The following is an 8,293-nucleotide window of genomic DNA, read 5'->3' as shown; positions in this document are numbered from 1 at the left end:
CGAGGAGGAAGTCGCCGGGGAGGCGGGGGCGCGGGGCGCGTCGGGTTACCCCGGCCGGGGCTGCCTGGGAGTGACAGCCACGCGCGCCTCGCGGGAGGATCAGGGCCGAGTCTCTGATTCGGGGGGGGAGCCAGAGACTCCGCCCCGCCGGCAGGACCTGGGTGCTCCTGCTCTCCCCTCGCGCGAGAGGATCAATCTCAGGTGTGTGCTTCCGGGGAGACCCCCTTCCCGCGCCCCAGGGTCGTGGCGGAGAGCGCTCCCTTTGTGACCCGGGCGAGTCCCCCGGGACTCTGGTGCTGGCTGGGGGGTGGGAAGGATTTTAGGGTTTCTCCCCAACAGCAGAAGGTGGCCTCGTTCTCAAGTAGGGTTTAGCTATTTCCACTTTCGAGGGCGGTGGGGTGTAATACAGTTTGGGCGACGGTTGGTATCTATTTGAAAGTTTACGGCAAACTTTTGGCTTGTGGATGTCGCGCCCCTCTTGCGAAGGATTGTTGCTCCCTCCTGAAACATGGGAGGAAACGATTCTAGAAGGAGGCTGAGGCTCCGTTGAGGACCTTAGCTGCTGGAGTGGGACAGTCCTAGGAGGAAATGGAAAGCGTACACCGATGAACTTCAAACAGCCCCCTCTCCGCACGTAGTAGCTTCTCTGAGCAAAAATAGATTTTCAGGGTGCTTTGGCAGAAAGGCAGAGAGAGTCCTGTGAATGAAGTGCTGCCCTCAGCAGTTGGTGTCTACACTGCCTTCTACCTTCACTTGCTGACAGCCTTCCTTGAAGGTTTTAACATAATTTACAAACACAAATTCTCAGTCTTAGTGGCAAGGGCCAACCCATATTACACATCACATTATACATATCATGAGAGGCAGCTAATTTGGTCAACTTATAAATAGTCATGTATAATTAGGTGAGGGAAGGGAGGGTGACTTACACCGTTTGTTACTTAAAACAAAACTGTTAGAATTTTGCATATGTTTCAAGTTTTAGAGATGTGCAGTGTATTTTTGGACTATGGAGACTAATGGCAATTGCCACACTGGGGTGAGGCCCTTCCTGACTGCTCCTGACTATTGCGGCCCCTGAGTTCTACAGTGAGAGCTGGGTGCCATTGCCCAATGGCTACCATGTGCAGCCTGGGGAACTTTATGGATGTTGAAACGTCTTTCGGTGTTCCTCATAAGGACATATGGCAAGTTACAACACTCTCTGGATGTTTAAAAACCAACTTTTCAAATAAAGCAGGGTTACCTTAGTAAAAACTGGATAAAAGGAGGCATTTTGAGTTTGACAAACAACATTGTTGGAGCTATCCATTCTGCTCTCTCACACAGTCACTTTGTAAAGAAATTCTGAGCATTGTTAAAGCTATACTTTGTTTTCCCTCTCTCTGACTTATTTTTTAATTTTTTTTAAATGTTTGTTTATTTTTGAGAGACAGAGACAGAGCACAAGCTAGGGAAGGGCAGAGAGAGAGGGAGACAGACTCTGCAACAGGCTCCAGGCTCTGAGGTGCAGCACAGAGCCCAGCACAGGGCTCAAACTCATAGACCCCAAGATCAAGTCTGACGCTTAACTGACTCAGCCACCCAGATGCACCTCCCTCTCTCTGATTTATTAAAAGATGTATTGAGGGCTTGGTAATGGGCAAGAAGGCCACAGTGTTACCAACTGTCATGGGTTTTACCCCTTGTCCCTTTAGTTCTTAAAACTATTTCATCTCATTTTAGGTATTTAAGGTATTTACAGAGATTTGACTATCATTGTAAGTAAATCATATTGGCAAACTATTATAACTGAAATTATTCTGTTGGGTTATTTGTTTGTTTTCTGTCTTTCATCACTAGAATGTAAATTCCAAGAAAAGAGTTGGTCTGCCTCACACATATAGCTATCTTTAAGTGCTTAGAATGGTGACTAGCCACTAATAAGTTCTCAATAAATATTTTCTCAACAAGTGACTGAACTGTGGGACAAACTCCAGCTCAGTTTAGGTGGGGAGAGGAAAACAAGACTCCGGCCTTAGGTAACCTGTTCAAACTCACTGAGCCTCAGTGGTCTCATTGGGATAGTGTGGATAGTATATGATATAACTTATGTAAAATTGCTAGTGATGTGCCTGTTGGGGGATAGACTTCAAAATATTAGCTTCCTTCCTCCTTATGTTTTTCTTTTTGTATTCCAAAGGGAAAGAATTGAGCAAAGAATAGATAGTTTAGCTCTTGCTGGTTGTGCATGAATTATGCAGGCATTATGTCCTTTACTGTGGTGTGAGTGCTTAAGGGGCAAGGTGGTTAGTGGGAAGCCCTTCTTACAGAAGGAACCCATTTTTCAGATAAGCATCCAATTTCTCCTCTTTATTTTTTTTAATGTGATGACGTTTCTGCTTAGGTGTTTCAAAACCTGAGTCTTTCTGTTTGTCAGCACCAGAACGCACAAGGGTGTCCTGAGTGCAGAAACAACACTTCAGAGAGAGCATCAGAAATAAAACACATTTGACCTTGAACAACTTGGGTTTGAATGGTGTAGGTCCATTTTTATGCAGTTTTTTCAATAAATACAATATAGTACTGTGAATTTACTTTTTCTTCCTTATGATTTCCTTTTTTAAAAGTTTACTTATTTTGAGAGAGAGAAAAAGAGGGAGCACACACACGGATGAATGGGAGAGGGGCAGAGAGAGAGGGAGAGAGAGAATGCCAAGCAGCCTGCATGCTTAGCATGGAGCCAACATGGGCCCGATCCCATGACTTGAGATCATGATCTGAGCCAAAATCAAGAGTCAGAAGAGTCCTATGCCTAACCGATGGAGTCACCCAGGTGCCCCTTGTTTATAATTTTCTTCATAGCATTTTCTTTCCTCTAGCTTACTTTATTATAAGAATACAGTATATATTACCTATAACATACAATATATGTGTTAGTCAACTCTTTATGTTTTCAGTAAAGTTTCTAGTCAGCAGTAGGCTATTAATAGTCAAGGTTTGGTGAAGTCAGAAGTTACGGGTGGATTTTCAATTGTGCAGGGACTTGGCATCCCTAATTCCTGCATTGGTCAGACGTCAACTGTATATTTAACTCTTGACTTCTTGAATGCAGTTTTTCATAGGCTTGTGTAGCATTATTACATAGCAGCAAGTGCTAGAAAAAGAAGACGTATGGTCTTTTTGCTTTTGAGAGAGTTAGAGTTTGTTTAACAAGGTAAAATATATGGATGTAAAACAGGGACCAGCATAAGCTCTGACATACCACTCTACCCCCTGGGAGAATGTTGGCTTTAACTGTGTGGTTATGGGGGGGAGATGTTAATGTGGGTTCAAGTAGTTGAGACAGTTTTGTGGTGAAGAGAATGTCACTTCAGCAACAGAGAGGCCTAAAGTTTCCTGAAGATTACAGCAAAAAGGGGTCATCATTGTATTATGGATGTTTGCTATTTTGTACTTCAGTGAACTAAAAAGCCAGCACAATCCTTAGCTTTCAAAAATGAACTTTCTGTGGAGAAGTACTAAACACCTACAGTAAAACTCAGTATGTGCACTAAATAGTACTTTTCACTATATCTCTGAAGTTTTAAAGCCTAGGATTGGAGTTAGCAATTGTAACTCTTCATTCTTGCCCCATTTAACCCACTTGCATAAACATGTATCACACGGTCTGCCTGTTACTCTTTCCAGTTGTATATAATGGGGTATATTTTTCATCTGGTGTTTCCAGGGAAAATTACTGGTCATAAGTTGTGGGACCCCCGCAACTGGCTAATTTCAGGATTGTTATTTAGTGAGATAGGGAAGGACTGAATGGAACTAAATGAAGAAGAAGAGAAAGTAGAAGATTTAATTTTTTTATTTACTTTTGAGAGACACAGAGAGACTGAGCATGAATGGGGGAGGGGCAGAGAGAGGGGGAGACACAGAATTCAAAGCAGGCTCCAGGCTCTGAGCTGTCAGCACAGAGCCTGACGCGGGGCTTGAACTCATGAACCTTGAGATCATGACCTGAACCGAGGTTGGACGCTTAACTGACTGAGGCACCCAGGTGCCCCAAGAAGATTATTATTGATGTGTTTCTAGATGCTCATCCAAATACTTAGGTAGTTCCATCAGAATTCATCACCTTTGAGGTAAGAAGAAAACTCAGACATTGTGTCATAGAGGAAGAAGCAGCTAATAACAGGCGTGTTGTACATTTCCTTGTTGACATGATGGGGGAAAGAAAAGGAGGAGGGAGAGATGATCACATCCAACTTCAATGAGAAAGACCAGGGCTAAGGTGGCTGCAAGCCAAGACCTCTCTAGCAACTTCAGAGTAGCCCTCTTCCTGTATTATCTGACCAGGGATTGATCTCCGGAACTTTTCAGGAAAAGGAAACACCGTAGGCGATGGTTTGAATACCTGAGGATGTTTAGGTAATGATTGTGGTCAGAGTTTGTCCAGACTCTGATTTTGTGTCCTGACATGAATGAGACCATGGGTTTTTTTGGTTTGTTTTTTTCTTGTCTTGCAGGATTTTCATCTTTTGTTGGGAGTTCCTACTGCCTCTTTGGGTTAAACATATTTCTTCCTAGGTCCTATCTGTGCTCTTCCTTCCCATTTTCAGTTGAAATTTTTATGTTGATTCTTTCGAAATTGGATTTCTGACGAATGCAGCAGACAAAACATGGTTTCTGGTTTTAATTAGGTCAAGCTGTGGTTTTGTCAGTTCTCTAAAATTAGCAGGAAAAGTAATTAGTGGAAAATGTTTCCCTCCTACCTAAAAATTTTTCATGACATATTTATTAACCAAATTTTAAAATATTATTTGGGAACATTTATTTATTTTTCTGGCAAGATGAAAGTATTACTGATTTACTTTGTTTTTCCATAGTGAGATCTGTTCAAGTGTGGTGCTTTTTAAACAATGACTTAAATTTAGATTGTTCACGCTTCATATTCTGTAGTGTTACGTCCTCCGCGGAAGCTCATATTTGATTATCCACTTATATCCTACTATAAAAAGGCTTTATAATTTGGAGAGGGAAGCAAACCCCACAAACCACACAGAGAAGTTGTTTTCTGAAAATGAGTTTTCTAGAATTTGCTACTATCAAATGAGATGGCCTTCCAGTACAGCATGGTGACTTAGGCTTAGAAAGCTTGCGTACTTACCTTGTATCCACAAATGGCTGCCAAGGCCAGATGGCTGTAAGAAAAGGAACAAAAGTTTCTGTTCAAAGTAAACATTTTAGGAAAATTTTAGCTAAAATTTTATACCACTAATATTTTAATACGTCACAACACACTTCTAAATGTATTTGAAAAGTGATGAAAATAATATAGCTTAGGGCATTAGGTTCTTAAAAGCCCTTTTCCTTTTATTGAAACTGGATAAAGGAAGGATGTTTGTCTCCTTGTGGTAATGTCAAGACTGCTTTGATCCCATCACTTCCTGCTCTACTCTTCCATGGGTTATTCTGACCTATTGGGTCGGATTTCAAATATTTGTCTTTGAATGCATAGACCTCTCTAGACATGTTCCAATATTAAGTTTGTATCCTTACCGTCCCTGTGATCCAGCCACTATGGACTCCTTGGAATTGCCTAAATCTGTCTTATTTCTGTTGTTGCCCCTCTCCGAATGCTTTCTCTGTACTTCACCATTTTGAAATCCTACCAATTCTCGAATGTCCTGACCATTGGCTCCCAGGTTCATGGTGCTTTCTCTTGCTTCCTTGGTCAGATGTTTTGCACATTATGTAAATCCTGCAACTGCTTATTTTTGTGGCACCCTTAAGTCTCCTATTTTCTCCTGTATTAGCTAATGATTTGAAAGTGTATCATTACCTTTTCTGCAGATCTTGCAGACCCAGGGCTGGATCTTACACCATTTTATAGACTTCACAGGCCCAGCCCCAGTACCTTGCACGCGGAGAATGCCTACTAAATAGTTGTTAAATAAATGATCGCCTTATATAATGCACTCATCCTTGAGTTACTCAGGAAACATGTGATAGAAATGGGTTGGATATGATTGGACAGCAGATAACACAGGTAGGTACATTTCAGATAATCAGTTAAACTAGAGAGTTTAGACTTTCTCTTTTTCAGGCCTCCTATTTTTTTTTTTTAACATACTTGGCACTTTTGATATCCAAAAATACTGTACGTAGGAGGAGGAAAGGAAATCACTCCAGGTGAACCGAAGTTAAGAAAGCAATCCCTAAAGAAAATGAGTGGAGAAATCTGCAAAGGAGGTTGTTTAGTATCCACTGAAGGCTCTCTTCTTTTATCACTCTCTCCCTTCTCTCCTGCCTGCCCACCTAATCTAGTCTCTTAGAAAAGAAGCTGGAAAATTAATTTACAAAAAGATAACTGATAAAATTAACTTGTCACCTCATCAAAAGTCTCTGGATTCTAAAGAGACAAAACACTGAGTACCATTTATGTAAGCTGGGGGAAGGAACCTTTGGGGAGTCATGTTTACCTGAGCATTCCTGAAATCACTCTTGAACCACTTCAGTGTGACTTTGGTCACTTTCTGCCCCTTTCAGTTTCTTCCTCTGTGAAAGGAGGTGGGCTGCTTGAATTTAAAGCCCATAAAAGCATAGTGTCTTAGTACTCTCGTCTAAGGTAACACCAGTCTTGGCCAGTCGATGCTGTTCACTGCAGGACCCTTGACCTAACTTTGGCTCTTCTCTGAATTTGGGCTCTCCTTACTCCCAGCCCTTCTGGCTGTATTTGTATTGACCTTTAGCATAACACTCACATGTGAGGATGCTGTGCTCTTTGCATCCCGGCCCCTGGCTTCTCCTCATAGGATTTATTGCAATATGTGTTCTTTCACTTCCTTCTTCCATCGTGTTTGCTACTATCAACCCCTTCCCCTCATCCTACTGCACCACTAAGTAGCTGGGATATTTATCTAAAGAAACATAGATATGGAATTATAAAACAGGAAAAGGGTGAGAGATAACCCAACCCTGTCTTTTTGCTATGAATAATAAGTAGTAATGGTAAATATCATTTATTGAGGAATCATTTCTAGGTTCTGAGCTAAGCACTTTGCATTATTTCATATAGCAACAGTGAACTCTTTTAGATGAGTGAGGAAACACAGTTCCAGAGAACTTAAAGTGACCCACCCAAAACCACATAGTCATTTTCTGGTATGACCGAAAGTCTCTTGAAAACGTTATAAAGAAATAGTGGAACCCAGGGATAAGCCTTCTGGTATTTCTGTAATGTATTTCTTGCTTTTTGCTACTTTGGATGTTGCTGCTTGACTCGTTGAACTTGACCTTTTAACACTTTCCACTTCCTAATATTTTGCCCTGTGATTCAGCAGTTTTCACCAGCAATGCTGAACTTGTTCAGACATTGAACACATAGCATCATAGGTCTGCCTAAAGTAATATTTCTTTTGATCTGATTTCTAGGAACCCATGACATCATTAACATCTTTCGTAGTGTTAGTGGATGTGGAAACAGCCACAACTTGGTACTACTGTGCCTTTCCCACTCCTGCACCTGGGTTTGTGACCAATACTGGGAAAATGAGCACAGTCATGCAAATTGGAGAACCATACAAATTCCTGTTCTCCAGCTTTTGCCATGAGGCGGTTCTGTTACCTGTTTTTAGACCACACCTTTTCCCTTTTCCTGCCATGGTTTTACCAAACGTCAGCATTTTCTTTGAGCCTTTTACCCAACCTGTGCATTCTTTTAATCAGATAATTGGTGGTGGTTAGGGAAAACTAAACTGTTGGAAGGATCTGAAAGTAGATAGAAGCACAACAGATGTTTATTTCTTTATCAGATCATAATCTTTTTTTTCTCCCAAACATTTATTTATTTTTTTATACAATTTATTTTTTTAACATATGCAATTATTTTCCGTCATTTACAATACAGTAGTTTCAATGATATGCCAAACAGAAAAGCAAAGTAAAAAATCAAAACCCCCACTTCTATTTCATGTAATTAGACTTATACAGAAATTAGAAGGTTAGGTACCAACTAGTTAATCACCTAATTTCACAGCTATCTGAAGTGGCAATTGAAGATGTGGTATATATACACAATGGAGTACTACATGGCAATGAGAGGGAATGACATATGGCCATTTGTAGGAAAGTGGATGGACCTTGAGAGTGTCATGCTAAGTTAAATAAGTCAGGCAGAGAAGGACAGAAACCATATGTTCGCACTCATAGGTCTAACAGGAAATTTTCAGAATGATCTAGCTTCAAGAAAAGCAAGCAGTTAGTAGTGCTTAAGAAAAATTGATTCAGTATCTAATGGATAATTGATACCTGTCACAAC

At 41.1% G+C, this 8,293-nt stretch overlaps 1 protein-coding gene across 2 annotated transcripts in view; it reads left to right on the top strand.

The window, feature by feature from the left end:
• Nucleotides 1-62: 62 nt before the first annotated feature.
• GPD2 (glycerol-3-phosphate dehydrogenase 2) overlaps nucleotides 63-8,293 on the top strand; it is a 143,834-nt gene continuing 135,603 nt past the window's right edge. For both annotated transcript variants that reach the window (XR_003906664.1, XM_029934551.1), the window contains exon 1: nucleotides 63-201. The gene's annotated coding sequence lies outside the window, so the exon portion shown is untranslated. The remainder of the gene's footprint in view (nucleotides 202-8,293) is intronic.

Source organism: Suricata suricatta, chromosome 3, assembly GCF_006229205.1.
Source record: "Suricata suricatta isolate VVHF042 chromosome 3, meerkat_22Aug2017_6uvM2_HiC, whole genome shotgun sequence".
Taxonomy (NCBI): Eukaryota; Metazoa; Chordata; class Mammalia; order Carnivora; family Herpestidae; genus Suricata; species Suricata suricatta.
Note: the sequence above shows the minus strand (reverse complement) of the source record. Positions and strands in the feature narration are given on the sequence as shown.